Source organism: Vidua chalybeata, chromosome 5 (genome assembly GCF_026979565.1).
Source record: "Vidua chalybeata isolate OUT-0048 chromosome 5, bVidCha1 merged haplotype, whole genome shotgun sequence".
NCBI lineage: Eukaryota > Metazoa > Chordata > Aves > Passeriformes > Viduidae > Vidua > Vidua chalybeata.
The window spans coordinates 66,920,309-66,936,581 of NC_071534.1; the positions used below are offsets into that span (position 1 = coordinate 66,920,309).

Consider the following 16,273-nt stretch of genomic DNA (forward strand, 5'->3'; position numbering starts at 1 on the left):
AATAAAATAAAGAAAATAAAATCTACAAAGCAGTAACACAGACAGACAAAAAAGAATCTACGCTTTCTGTCACACGTAATGAAACGTCTGACAGAACAACATCTGCAGAGGGATCACAGCTGCTGAGGATGAGAGGGAATATGAGTATTATTTTTCAATTGTAAGATGTACTAAGCAGGAGTGCCTTTAAAATAATATGGCTGAAGGGAAGATTAAACCAGATGCACAGGGCTATCTGGCTTCTTTCAGGATGAAAGTCCAGCTGTGGGTTTAAATCCAACATTTAATATGAAAATTGATTGTAGATTGATATGCATATCAGTTATTGCAGAATGCTCTACACAAATTACATACAGTGGAAATTTAATAGTTTTGTCGCCTTATATTTAATGGAAACCCAAATGGAAACTTCCATGTATGGCCATGAGTTTGCTGAACTAATTATGTGATTCTGCAAATCCTTGAAAGGCAACAGGAATAACAATCATTTACACAAGCAAAATGATCAAAGCTTCAGAGGCAAACAACGACTAATTAATGCCAATTAGAAGTGTTCCTTCTGCTCTCTACTTCTAGTTCAAATTATTTCTTGACCATTCCATTTGTTTACAGTATTTTAAAAGTATTCAGAAGCCCAAAACATAGTGGTGTTTTCCTACACTATAAAAGTCTTTCTACCAGCCAAGAGATGGACTCGATTTCATGACGAAGAAATGGTGGACAAATGTCCAGGACAATGGACCAAAAATCATGAGTGCAATCATGAGAGGAATAGAAAGCTTTGATTCATGTCCCCATTTTACCAAGTGTCCCCGTGTCAGATCTCATGCAAACCAATTAACCTCTTGCTCACATCTCCATCTTTAAAATGAAGAAATCCAATAAATTCCAGAGCAGTGTGACCATAATACAGAACACTGCAAGATGTATAAATCAGTGCTTTATTGTGGCTTGCACAAACATTTAAAATACCTCTTCTGCTCACAAGAGGTACTTGCAGTCTAAGTCAGTTATCTGCTGTTCTGCGCTGTTATTTAGGCTCAAATCACATTTGTTTTGTATAGGTGTGAAAAGCTACACTTTAATCTGATAGCATTTTACTGTTTCAGGTGGTTAAATCCCACCTTTGAAGCTGAGCAATTAGTCTAAGCTAGTCATCTAGGGTTTCTCTATTGTCACTGAGGGGAGATTAGTTATACTAAAGAGCATTACTACATCTCTCCATTGACTACAAAGGGATTAGATCCCTAAATTTTAAATGCATGTATCAGGCAAAACGAATCCCACTGAAGTGCCTAAAGCGAAGGTGAGAATTCCCATGTTCCTGTTTCAGTATCACCAGCATGTGTCCATCCCTGTACTCCACAGCACTGCCCAGCCCCGTGGCCGCTGTGCAAGGGCAGCTCAGACACCTTGAGCCTGCCTGGCACTTCCAGGTAGCTGCAACCTGCCTGCAGGATATCTGCAGCAGTCAAGTTTTACCTGGGCAAGACTGCCAGGTCTGAAACAGAATGGTCCTGAGGAGGGGAATGAAGATGCTCACAGGGCTGGAGCACCTCCCCTATGAAGTCAGGCTGAGAGATCTGGAGTTATTTCCTTGTGGAGAAGAGAAGGCTCCAGGAAGATCTTACAGCACTTTCCAGTGCCTGAGGGGGCCCACAAGAAATCTGGAGAGGGACTTCGAGCAGGGCATGTTGTGATGAGACAAAAGGAATGGCTTTACACTGAAAGAGGGCATATTTAATTAGCTATTAGGATGATATTTTTTACTGTAAGGGTGGTGAGGCACTGGAACAGGTTCCCCAGAGAAGTTGTGGCTGCCCCACCCCTTGAATTGTTCAAGGCCAGGTTGGATGTGGCTCTGAAAAACCTGGTCTAGTGGAAGGTGTCCTTGTACATGGCAGAGTAGTGGAACATGATGATCTTTCCAACCCAAATCATTCTGTGATTCTATGACCTATAATATGTTACACCTATGCAAAGTTTGAAGTAGAAAGGAAATTAGCATTAGCTTCAGAAGTGGAATCTTTCCAGCATGCTTTCAGAAAGCATTTAGGTATCTTCTCCTAAAATCTAGAATAATGAGTAACTCATTGCCTGCAGCTTTTGTGTTATTGGAAATAGTGGAACACAAGCCCAGGTATTATTGTTAGAATCATTTTACTCTGGATCGTTTAATTGGTGAATGTGAATAGCAAAGAATTTTCTGTAACTCAAAAGGCTGTATCTCATCACACTTTACCTCGACTCTAATTGAAATTTTTGTTCATTTTTACCTAGAACAAATCATCACACTTTTGTCTCTGTTTCCTCTGTTGATTTTGGGTTTTGATTATACAGCCTTTAACATAGCTGCAGATGGGAGATCAATTGTTGTCCTCAGCTCCAGTGATCAAACATCTAGGCTACTATTTCAATCAGGAGAGCAGAAACACTGTGACATTTGCTATTTGTATTATGCACATGCATACAGGTGGAGATGTTTCTTTGCTGTTCCAGGCTAGGAAAACACAAGTCACAGAGACTCAGATCCTCACTTCTAAGTATCTAAATACAATTTCATGGTGAAATCATATTGATCAGCTTTGAGCTATTCATGCAGATGTGGATAGGCCTTCAGGACAGGTACTACCTCTGTATAACTTGTGTGTTTTAAACATACTCATAGTATCTTTGTGCTCAGGAAAAGGAAGATTAGTTTCAAGCTCTTGCAGTAGAGATACAGCAAATCACTTTGTTTTTTGGCAATAAAACCAGTCTAAAATTTGCCCCATCTCCTTTTGTCTACTTTGATAGATATTTTAGATTATATGCCTAGATTTTCTGTCTGAGTCATAAGGGTATCAATTACTGTTGGTCTGCATGCTGCAAAAGGTCTTTTCTAATGTTTTTCACTTGGGAGTATCCAAAGAGCGTAATGAAAATTAAATAGCACAGACAGAAAACACAGGAATACAAAATGTTGCATAAGTGCTGAAGATTAATACTTGAATAGCAGAGGAATAAAAAGTTTTGCATTTAAAGCATATAAGCAGGACTGGTACCCACTGCTTGTCTGCAATAGAAAAGGTGTGTGCTGCCTCCCTCGAGCATTCAGCAGTGCTGACTCTGCATCTCAGCATCTGGGAGACAGAAGGAGCAAACCTCTCCTATCTACCTAAAAAAAGTGCTTCTCCCACCCTTGAAAGGGAAGGGGGAAAAACTCTCAGTTTGTGCAGTTCAGAAATTCTGACAGAGAAATGCACTTCAGTGTGTTTTTTAAAGACAATATATCACTTGAAACAACTTACAACTGGCCAGGCTGTGGTTTCAGACGTGGCTACTCTACAAAGGAAATAAAGTATTTGGAAAGATCTACATGTCGTAAGAACATCTGGCCTGCAACTAAAGGGAAGGAGGAGAAAGCTGATCAAAAGAGTGAAGAGTAACAGAAGAGGCAACAGAACACCAGATCTGAGAGAAAGAGAGAGAAAAGGCAAAGAGAGAACAAACACAGCTGGTTACAGAACCATTTATTTTCTGCTTTAATTTAAAATCTATTTAAAGCATAAGCAGAACCTGCTCTGTCTAAACAGGAATATCTTTATTTTGCACTTGTAGTAATGCCAAGATCATGACTCTAATGATGTGGGATATCAAGGACCTTGAGTTCTTGGGAGCACAATCTAAAGAAAGTGAACTTGCACAATATATACAAATGTATGAGCTGTTTGTATTAACACATATCAATGAACATGAAAAATGTTAATAGTTACAGATGAGAATTTAATGGCTACTCATCCTCTTAAGCTAAAATTTGAAATAGAACCACATTTAACATTTTTATTGAACCTATTTTAAAATGATCTTATGGTGCTCTACACAGAAGGTTCATTTCACACATCCATGAAATGCATCCAACAAGTAGGGATGAAAGTGGATATTTAAAAACAAGCTCTCACCAGAGAGTGTGATGCTGAACAGAAACGCACATGCAAGTAAAAAAGAGAAAGGAGTCTAATTTCTGGGATCTGGCATCTAGATGAGTGGAGGCATCTACCAAGACAACATTTGACAATGAATGGTGTGCTGGTTTAGGGCAATTTTGGGAAGTGGGAATTGGACCTTATGCTGTCCTGCACTAACATGAAATAAAGGCTTATGGGGAAAACTCATCATCCACCAAGTTTCCTGAAAACGTAGGTGATATGGCATTGTCCTATGTGGAAGGGAAACAAACTGCAAGTTGAATAATTCAAATCAGATTAACTGATCTTTGGTTATAAATACTGGTTGAGAATGCTTGATTCATTGTCTGGTTAAAGTCAGATTTTCTATTTAAAAATGCTCTGAAGGGAAAGAAATGTATTACTTCTATAGAGTTGTCATAAAATAAAATTAATAGCTACAAAATAATTTTTACTATTTGAAAAATGAATTAGCACAGACACTTGTTTCCTCAGCTGTTATCCTCACTAATCAGTTTTATTTCATTATTGAAAAATAAAATCACCACACTTTTTAATACCTTAAAGCCTCTACCTAACAATTTTTTGTTCAAAGGATGCTCTTCCTTTCTTCCTTTTTTGTCTTTAAAAATCTATTAGCATTGATTAAAATGAAAGAGCTAGGATATAAATCTTCAGTTAGATTTACAACACATTTTTCTTTGACCTTTCTCATGTCATCTGACACTTGACAGTTTTGTGCAAGATGTTAAAAAATTACTAGTGATTTTTCGTGATTCTAAGTGCCCAAACTCAGAGAGTTTGTAGGGCCTGTAATTCAGAGTTAAGATCCTGGTTTGTGAGAAGGAAGAAATAAATCAGACCCCGTGAAAAAACCCAGAAGATGGGTGCATTTCAAAACCTTTATGAAAATTCTGCACAAACTGATTCTAAAGCTAAGGAATTACTTAAAATGTCAGAGCACAAAATTTTTAAGAAGAAGATATCTTTATTAAAAAAAAAAAGTATATTTATCAAAGATGTTTATGAGGGTATCAAATGCACCCTCAGTAAGTTTGCAGATGATGCTGGGTTGGATGGGAGTGTTGATCTGCTGGAGAGTAGAAAGGCAGAGCCTGGACAGGCTGGATTGGTGACCCAAGGCCAATTGCATGAAATTTGTCAAGGCAAAGTGCAGGGTCCTGTCCTTGGGTCACAACAACCCCACACAGCTCTACAGACTTGGGGAAGAGTGACTGGAAAGCTGCCCAGTGGAAAAGGACCTGGGTTTGCTGGTCGACAGTGGCTGAACATGAGCTGGAATGTGCCCAGGTGGCCAAAAAGGCCAGGGGCATCAAATATCAGCAACAGTGTGGCCAGCAGGACCAGGGAAATGATTGTCCCCTTGTGCTCAGCACTGGTGAGGCCACACCCTGAATCCTATGATCAGTTTTGGGCCCCTCGCTACAATAAAGTCATGGAGGGGCTGGACCATGTCCAGAGAAGGGAATGGAGCTGGGGAAGGGTCTGAGCACAAATCTGATGAGGAGCAGCTGAGGGAGCTGGTAGTATTTACTGTAAAGAAAAAGAGGTTCAGGGGTGACGTTCTCACTCCCCAGCTCCCTGACAGGAGGGTGAAGCCAGGTGGGGTCAGGCTCTTCTCCCAAGTTACAAGGAGCAGGACCAGAGAAAACAGCCTCAGGTTGTACCAGGGGAGGTTTAGATTGGATATTAGGAAAAACATATTCACAGAAAGGGTTATCAAGCTTTGGATCAGGCTCTCCAGGGAAGTGGTAGTCACCATCCCTGGAGGGATTTAAAAGACATAGAGATGTGGGATTTGGGGACATGGTTTAGTGATGGGCTTGGCAGTGCTGGGTTAATGCTTTGATTCCGTATAATTTTATGATTCTAAATTTGCTTTTATTAGTCTGTCATGCAACTAAAAAATTAAACATACATTTTTTTAATAGTGAGCCAACTGGGGAATGTTGTTTAAGGATATCTTGCTGAGATGGAGTGTCAAGGTACCAAAACCTTGCTGAAGCAATGGAAGCAACAGAAGAAGTTGGGTAAGTCCACACACAAATAGCTTTTTTGCCATGGTAGGTAGGCTGTGCACAGTAGCTTGAATCTTTCAGTGAATGATGTAAATGTATCTTGAGCCCGAGAGTGAGAAAATTCAAGAAAAACTAAGCTCTCTCATAAAGGTATGATCCCAGTTTGTGATCAAACTGGATCCTAATTCTGAGTCCCAAAGTGTTGTACTTTGCATGCCAAAAGTCTTTGTGTAGCCAGTTCCTTCGGACGTGCTTTGGTCTGATTAATGCCTTTTAAGTTTGGGAACTTAACAAAGAAGCCCAAAAGTATAATCAATCCCCTTTGACTTCCAATTCAATGCCACTTCAACCCACCAGGGACCTCCCTCTGAAGAGGCAAGAAGCATAGGTGTACTGGGGTCAACCTCAGCATCTCAGCTGAGCATAAATGACTGGATGTGAGGCCTCTAGGTCTACTTTGTCTAAAAACTCTGGTTCTGGAATAATATCTAGGCAATGGTTGCAGGCATGGCCATGGCATTCTGTCTTAAAATAAGCTGTGCAGTGATGCCTGTAGCTCTTTCTAACCCTGCTGCAACAAAGATATGTGTGAACTACAGATGGACAAGTGGCAGCTCCAAAGACCCTTGAGATTACCCTCTGTGAAAAAACAGGAAATACAAGAGACTCACTCTCAGACACCTTCCACAACACACTACTGATAAATGCTTTTCATTCAAAAAAAAAGGAGCAAGATCAGCCATATACATTTCATGTACCACCTCACCATAGCCAAACACCACCAGACTTCTTAGCATCTCATTTCCCATAATCAGATAACATTTGTCAAAAAAACCAATTTCTGTGTCATTAGCAGTGGGTTTCTCTCAACACATACCATGTTGCTCACATGACAGGCTCACAGAGCCCCAGGAGACTTTGTGAAATGAAATGGCTGCAGAGGGAATGGCTGGAGGCCTGAAGGAGCACACAAGAAAATGAGTAATTTGCCTAAATTCCTTCCAGTAAGGAAATGCTGCAGAGGCTGCAGAGAGATCTGTGCTTTTGGGATATCTGGCTGTGTTCTTGAATCATTTGGCACAACCCATGGTTGGTGCAGGCAGCCCTGTGGGTGGGACCCTGCCACATTCAGTCCTTCAGTGCTAGCAGAGTGCTCAGTGCTTCAGCAAAACCTGTGCTCTGATCATTACAAGTGCCAAGAAGTCTGTTAAAGTGTTTATATATTGCAACATTAAATGCTTGGTAAATTGCCACATCACTTTGTGCTTTCAGTGCTCTCAAATCCACATCATTCATCTTTCTCCTGCAAGGCCAAGCCCCGCCAAACTTGCTGAATGCACTTAGCTCCAAATTAACACCCTGTAGAAACAGTTCCTCCCTTCTTCTCAAATGTTGTTATATGTAAAATCTACACCCAAAGTTAATTTCTTGCTGACCTTCTGCTGATTAATGCAAATTAAATTACATGCTAATTGCCCCAAATGGTTTGCATGCAGCCCAGAAATCAGTTCTTTTTAATGGTGGTAAAAGATATTTGCGATTTTTTTACACAATGGTTACATTAAGCCATTGTTAGTCTTACAGCATCTTAAAAAGTCAGATGGTTTTCTGGCACCTTTTAGAAAGCAAGGAAAAAAACAACCTAGGAAAAAACATTATTAAGTTCTGATCCAGTCTTGTAGAAACCTCACTTGTACCTCATGGGAGGAATTTTATGGCTCGTTCAGAGCTCAGGCTCCAAGTTGCATTTTACAAAACCTTGAGCCAGTTTTGTTAAACCCATCACTCCCTAATCCCCTTGTGCTTGTCAGCAGAGCACACAGGCACTTGATTTTGGACGTCTGATTTGATAACGGGTGGGGGAAGAAGGGAGGGAAACAGGGACTGCTATTTTAGATAGATCCTACAATATTCTGGCAGTTTAAGAGAGAACAAGGAATATTTCAAACAGTGATGCTGGGCAGAGAAGTCCTTAGAAAGGGACTGTGTATTGTGTTCCAGGGTGTCAGGGTTGTTTTGGTACCAAGTCTAAATTCCAGTCATCAGATGTTTGATGGTTTGATGGTGTTCTGGGGCTCTGGTTGGCATTTGGCAGGGGGATCAAATGCAATTGCAGAGAGTGCTTAGACCCTCAGCAGTCCCAGGAGTGGCTGACATCTGCAATACAAATGCATTTTGCATTTACATCCAGCAGTGGGGATAAAAAATAAAATTTGATTGATGTCATGAGGAAGCTAGGGAAAAAAAGAACCCTCCAAGAGAACAGTGTCTTCTTTACAGGCACTGCCATGAGTTGTCACACTCCACTCCATAGTTTATTCCAAAGTTGGTATACAAGGTTATGCCTATTTTATAGAAGAAATGGTGACACAGAAATGTGAAAATGGTTTGCCCCCATGCAGAATGAGGCAGGGCTGAAAACTAATTTAACTGGGAGAAGATGAAAGCACCCACCTGAACACTCAAATCTAAGGAGGATTTAAGCCCCCTCTGTCCTATCCATGGGCAATACATGTCCAGACCATAAAAGCACACACCAGCTGCTCCACGTTCTCCCAGGCACACAGAACATCCTTAGCCTGGCAGCAGGACATGAGACCTGGCAGTAAACATCCCAGATTCCACAATACCCAGGCCCTAAACATTAGATCATAGCAAAGAACAGGGGAAGTTAAAGACACACACCATGGTTATTCCTGTTCTACTCATCCAAGGAATGATCAAGTAGAACAAACTGATAAAAGATTACATATATGTGGTAAACGTTAATAGATCTGACATCTAAGAATGTTTATTCACTTGATTTTTTTTTTTGTAGTCTTTTCTATTACTGTTTCAATTTTAATACAATTTCTCTTTTCCTTCCCTAATATCCATGTCCCTGTTTGACCTGATTTTGGTAGCAAGCCTCCTCCTTTCTTAGATATTCTTGACTTTGACTTCTGTTAGAAGCTGAGGCTGCCAAAATCCCTGCCCCCTGTGCTAAAGAGAGTACAATTCACTTGATTTTAGCTGTGAGTTCAAAGAAGCTTAATAAGCAATACCTGAGCAATACTCCTCAATTTAGAGATGAAAGTGTGGCCACCACCACCAAGGGCTCTGCCCCACAGCACCAACCCTGAGGGGTCTGTGCTGTTGAGTAATAAAAATATTCCCTCTCCAAAGTGTGTCCTGAGCAGAGATTGTCGTGTCACACTCTGTTAAATTATGTGTGATGGGTCTGTCTCTAGGATTACTCTGTAGAAGAGACAGCGTGGAGGCTGCCAGATTCATTAAACATCTTCAGTGGGACTTCATGGGGCCTTTCACTTACCCTGAACAAACAACAAACACACCCTTTGTGCTCAAGAACAAAGGGAGTTTTTGCACTTTTGTTTGATGTCAGTCACAACTGGAGATTAAAGCTCCTGCTCTGTGGATTTCAATGTTGTCTCCCCCCTCCAAAGCTGCTCCTCTCACTTTTTGCTAGGCACTTCAAAAAGGTTTACAGCTATAAAAACCCAAACAGAACAATATTAATAACAATCAGCTTCAGAAATGCTACGTATTTTTGGCATTTGAAAGCATTTCTCTCATAGATACAACTGAGAAAACGAAGTGCAGGAGTAACATATGCAGGAACTCTGTTATTCTTAATCACATCGCATCAGGGACTAGAAAACTGGATTTGAATAAAGGAATTTGTGTGTTAAGATTGAAGCATGGTAGGCTCTGACCCGTTGAAAAAAGATCCATCCCTTCTGAATCTGGATTTGGGGAATAACTGTTTCTGTTTTCCTAGCAAAGGGTGAAAATAGGAAAACATATTAAGCCCCCACAAACTCCAAGTCATGGCTTCTCTTAAACCCCCATGCTCTGATGAGACTCGGAGATGAATGTTCACTATTATATTCTACAGATGGCTTAATTTTGGATGCCATTTCTGAACTGTGCAGTATGTACCTGTCACTAAACACCCATCTTTCAGAAAAAGCACCCTACACTAAGCAGGAAGATGTCTAGGGAAAGGTTACACCTCTTGTCATCTCAGGGACAACCCAACAAACATTCCCATCTAACAGAGGAACTTCAGCAAGAGTCCACCACCCTCACGTGTCGCTTCAGGATATCTAAAGGGAAACAAGGAGAGCTGCTAAAAAAGGTGCAGAAAGAAGAGTAGGTATTATCCAGTTTGGGAGCAAATCACATCAGGAAATCAAAAGAGCCCTTTGGAATGTCACAGTGAGCGACCAAAATTAATGCTTTGATTGTACAGGAACCTCTTTCTCACCTCTGATTTGTAATGCTCAATAACTTTGAGAAGGAGCAACAGGAGCGAGTGACTGATGGAAAATGCCTTTCAAAGCAAAGGACTGAGTGTTTCTACAGTTTAGCTGGGCAAGAAGGTGTACATTTTAGCTCTCCTGGATCTAAAGCCTCTTTAAGGACTGCATGAGTATGATTTTATGTTTCTTATAATATTACCATAATCCATCAGTAACGAAAAAATGCCTCTGCATCCCACCTAAAACAACAGATTTTACGGAACATGGTTTGTTGGTTTTTACCCTTCCAGTCATCTTTCCCTACTGCCTTTGAACTAGGTGCCTGTTCAGTCTTCTAGATCTTTCTCACATTGACACCACACCCCCTGTATACTTATTTCTTAGAGAAGTTGAGCTATATGACTTGTTACATGCTTTTAACTAGATGCCAGAGCATGGCTGAGCAGAAAAAAAATACAGAAATGTGTGCAGTGATTTAAAATATGCCAAACCAGAGGTTAATAGAAGCATGTGTGGATTTGATTTCTCATTTAAAGCCCTTTCTGTTCCAGTCACGTTTAGAAGTGTTGAAACTATTAAAAAATTGTGATGTTTGGAAGTTCTTCTGTGGCCTAACACAACTCTTTCAAGAAATACCATAGAAAATTTTATAAAACTGAGCAATTAGAGGATGAGTGGGCAAAACCTATCAGGGCATGATTTTTGCTTGCCAGTTCTTGCACTGGTCCATCTGATGGCACCCAAGTATCTTATGTAGAGCATCTGGGTTTTCAGATTATGCTATATAAAGAACAAACTACAAAACATATTTCAAGTTCTTCATGTTTGGTTATTTAAGAGATGACTATAAATTTAACAATTAATCAGAGGCCCACCTTACTTCAGTTGCTTAGTAGTTCCAGTATGAAATGATCTAATTATCACAAGCAGCAGTAAACATGGTTAAATCCTTGATTTTGTGTCAGCATACTGTCTTTTGGACATAAATTATGTGGAAAGCCTCACCAAAAGTTATGAGCTGATGTGTATTGGTAGCACAGTGCCTTAATGCACAACAGCCCTGTCATTAATATTAGGCTTGCTTTAAATAATGAAACAAAAATAAAAATATTTCCCAGAGGACACAAACCATAAACATGTCAAGTCGGAGTGTAGGCAAGAAAATAAGTTGTGTAGATCAGAGCATCTTCACAAGCATTAAGCAAGCAGCCAGGGCATGTACTTGAGGGGTTTCAATTCCACAGCAGCTTTCCCGTTCACTTCTGTGTAGTTTAATGTTGGAGTTGATCATATTGAAGATCATTGTTACAATCTAAGGCAGTTTTACGATATGCAGATCACTCTCATGCTGCAGGTTTCTACTGTACCACAGTGTATTAACCTCCTTTTTCCAGTTCATAAAGCTAGACTGGGAAGGAGAGAGGGAAAGATTCTACTTAGAAATGGGGACAGCTGTATGGGTAGGAAATGTGCCTGGACCAAGTTGCCCACTGATGGCAATTCAGGGATGGCAGATGGCAAGGGGAAGAAATGAGAACACACACACAGAGAGGGTGGTATCCTGAGCAGTCAGGATGAAGCCAGGGAGGGTAGACAGATCTGGTAGGACAGAAATGCTTGGAGACCCCACCACCTAAATGCTTGCTGAGGTGGAAGTACAGGAGTGCCAGTAGAGACATTTTGCAAGAAGTTTTCTGAGATCACGTCTGACTTCTCTCATCAGCTTCATCAGCTCTCATTGCTTCTACCCCACTGCACTTCTAACCCATGAGCACAGGATACTCACACAGAATAGATGAGAGCTGGCACCCCAAGTTCTGTGTATAACCAATGCTTGTGTGGCCTTCAAGGTTGGCCAGGTGACTGTCCCCCTGGGCTGAAATGCCTGTGTCTAGAGGGCATCCAACTCTGATTTATCAGCTCTCAGGGCTGGAAAGAAAAGCTTGCCAAGTTTGTGTGCTTGGATTGAGGCACAGCGCAAGGAAATAGGCAGACAACAGCACAGCATGGAAAATCCAATCCTTGGCCTTAGTTCCAGGCAGGATAAAAGACATCCTATGCTTTTCCAGAGTCTGAAATTCATACACCATACATCACTTCAAGAAGTCAAAGGTTCTGGCCTCAAGGAAAGGGTTATCTACCATTTCATAATAGTAAAATAATCTATTCCATATTCTGCTTAGTACAGTTCAACTTCACTTCATTGAAAAGTTCTTTGAAGCCCTTGACCTCTACTTTCTGAAACAGAAGAAGGGTAGGAAAACATAGGTTCAAAACAGATTATGATATTCAGCTGCTCCTAGAAAATTCTCTATGCAGCACCAGTAGATCAAATTATTTTCATTATATCATTTGGTCACAAAGAATAGTGACATAATTAGGGAGCTAAATAGCAACAGTTTCCTTCTGGTAAATTTGCTGTAGCTAATTTTGTTAATAAGACTGATAATTGTTTTACGCTCATTCAATGTTAAGTTTACCTAATACTAAAGCCAATCAGAACCTTTAAATTAATTTTTGTTTCATTTCCAAAGGAATCAATGTCATTATTAATCATAAAAGGAGTGCGGAGTCAGAGGATGATAAATCTCCTTTGGGCTTATTTGACTTTCATATTTATGGTTTGGATAAGGTTATTATGAAGGAATATTCAAGAAATTATTGAGGAGCAAAGGGAGGAGAGTGAGCTAGGAAATACTATGCTTGGATGCTGTGCTACTAACAGCTGCAGGAGAATGCATGCAACTAGTCTGATTTCTTTAAGTTCTGCAGAGTTAAGCATGGCAAAAGTGTTCAAAACAAAACAAACTGCTCAGACTGCCAGGCTGCAGAGCCCTAAGATGTGCAATTTTCAAACCAATATGTTCAAGAGTGGATTTGCAAGAAAGCAGGAGAGGAGATTTGGGGCACAGAACTGATGGGATTTTGTATTCCTGGCACTGGTGGGTTTGCTTTTAGAGCATTTGCAAAAACATTCACTCACACTACTGTTGCCTTTGTTGCATTTCTAGCTTCACTGCAAAAAACTTACCACGTAGCAGCTACTTGAGCTGTACTTCTACAAGTGACTCTGTGGTAATGCGGTGAAATGTCCTGAATAAACGTGCCCAGTTTTCACAAAGCCAGTGCTGCCCACATCTCCTTTTACATACTTTGACAGGATAAGGTCAATGCCCATTGGCTCTGCAAGGAGTGGAGGATGTCACTGAAGTCGCTGCTGTCACCGTGACATTCCAGCTCGGCTTTGGGAGGTGGCAGTCCTTGGTCCCTGTGCTGAGGAGCTCCACGCTCACTCACTCACCATTAACTCCATTCTTTAAAATCAGCACAAACAGTGCTCCCAGTTTGAGTGCAGTGCTGGATTTTTACTATTGTCTTGAAAAGGGAAAACACTTGGCATGTTATGCTGAGATGTCGGTAATCAGATCTTTTTCCTAGAACTCATCATGCTTTCTGCTGAACACGATTAAAACCTGAAAGCAAACCATGCTTGAATGTGGGTCTGAATTCTGCCTGTATTTGTATTCTTTGTTTATTGAAGTAATCTCCCAAATTTTAAGAACCGTGAAGTGTGTAGCAAATTCTTTTCTGCATCCAGCCCACTTGAACACTGTACCCACAGAAACAAAGCAACAAAACCCAGACACCCCCTGAACAGAGTCTGTTACAACTGCCTACCATCAAACCAGCTTTCAGCAGCCTGGTTTGGTGGAAGATGTCCTTGCCCATGGCAGGGGGTTGGGGACTAACTGGATGATCTTTAAAGTCCTCTACAACAACAAACCATTCCATGATTCTACCTTTCTAAGAAGCACCAAATAAATGTTTTCTGAATATATATGAGGGAACACATTTCACTGATAAAATAACAGAATGTAGGTTATATTAAAATAGAAAAAAAAAATCATCAAGGATCTTACAAAACCATCCTTTGTCTTTCCTCATCTTTTAAGAGACAAACCTATCAAAGAAAAATGTTATGATAATGTATTACCATGCTGAGTTAATTGTCAGTTACAAGTTACTTAAGTGTACCTTAATGATATGTTTAAAGCCTTATTTTCAACTCTAATAGCTATTAATGGTAGCAAGAGAAAATGAAACCAATTTTCCCTAACTTAAAGTGGAGCTCTATTAAGCATAAGTGAACAAAATTCTAAATATAACAGTTTCTTTAGGTATTTCAGCTAATGGGAACCCACATTGTCCATATTTCAGTCTAGCTACATACTACTTCCCAGGAAGCACTTACATAAAATCATGCAGTATTGAGTATGTCAGTATCACAGAAGCTGGATTCATTACTTCAAACGGTATGAAATCATTCCCAAAGACCAAAAGAGCTGAACTGAAGGGAGAATGAAATTTCCAGAGGATTAGCTCAGTATGAAAACCCAAGGAGACATTGAATCTGGTTTTTGAGCATTCCCTTCTCCACAGACAGAGAACAGCATTTCATAAATGACCTCATGGACACAAAGCTAAATATAGCTTAAAAGTTCCTAATAGCATTCAGAACGTCTAGAGTTTAGGAACTCATCAAGGAAATATTTTTATATGCCACAAAGTCCATCCCCAAGTTATTTCCACTTTTTTCAATTGCTCTACTACAGTCTTCTATCTGCTTCCAGACAAATGAGTGGGTTTTTCCTGCCTTGTGTGATTTAAAAGAATATTACAGTCTTGAATCATTTTTTATCCCATAAGTCAAGCAACATGACCAATTTAAGACAGAAAAAACATCAACCTAGCTGACCTTCTGTCCTGGAGAAGCCACAGGTGTGAACAACTAATTGTGAGGTGCTTGCACGCTTTTCTAGAAAAGATGTTCTTTCCTAACTCATAAGTCAGAATAAATAAGATTGAACCTTTTCAATGGGAAATGGCACAGATGACAGCATGACATCTTCCACACTATCCCATGCTGGTCTTTCAAACCTGATAATTTTATTATGGTATTTAAGTGTCCAATAATTTCATAATAAAACACACAGAGAAAATTGTTAGTAATGTGAAAATCGGCCCTTGTCAGTTATTACAGGTTCAGCAACTTTCCTTTACATGACAAAAAAAAAAATTGTACTTTCATTACTGATTTGCTTCTTGCATTAGCACTTCTGAAACAGGTCTGTGAAACCTAATTCCTTCTATTCCATTTTCATTAAGAAAAAAAATTGCAAGTCATCTTCTGTACCTTGGGAGCAAGGTACTCGTTAGGAAAAGCTGTTTCACTCAATCATCAGGTTTCAATATTCTTAAATTAAGCTACTCCTAAATCTTACAGCTATATACTTCACTTCAGTAAAATCACTCGAAAGAGGGAGATTTTTAATGTCAGAGATGTTTCAGTGTTAAATCTTCTTTGTGACTATTCTGTTGTGCAAGATCCCAGAAATGGGGTATGAACCTCCCAAATGACAACACATGCTTTTGTTTATGGATTTTTAAGGCTAATTTAGAGTTTTTTTTTTTTTTCTTTTATGGCATTTAAAATCAATGATCATATAGAACCAGATAAGCTTTATAACCAAATATCTCTACATCTACACATCTGAAAGAACATATGTGTAGTTTTTTGTTGCTGCCTGCTAAACAAACAACACAAACCTCCAAAGAGAAGGTAAACTCCCCTGAACCTGAACAATCCTACCACATGCACATAGTAGGAGGCAACACATGCTGGAGGCAATGGTGGCTGGATGAAAGATTAAATGATTAATGTGATTCCTAGAAGTAGGGGCATACATTTTTTTTTCTGCCTTGGGAATAGAACTCTGTGTTATTTTTCTCATGTAAACAAGGGCAATATTCTTGGTGTATATGCTCCCAGCATTCATTAAGATTAATGAAATAGACAGTAGTCAAGCAAGACTTCCAGCATTAGCTGCCAAATTGCCCTCCTCTTTGTAAGGAAGGTCTCACCTGGGCAAGGATTTGAAACTTGGATGTTCACATTAAAAATCTGATGGTTTTGTTAACCAAGCTTTCCAGGTCCATGTGAGGTCTTGCTGGCGTTAGGCTG

At 39.9% G+C, this 16,273-nt stretch overlaps 1 protein-coding gene across 3 annotated transcripts in view; it reads right to left on the reverse strand.

Moving 5' to 3' along the window:
- The window catches only part of CELF2 (CUGBP Elav-like family member 2), a 540,383-nt gene that overhangs the window by 255,183 nt on the left and 268,927 nt on the right, over positions 1-16,273 (reverse strand). The window lies entirely within an intron of this gene.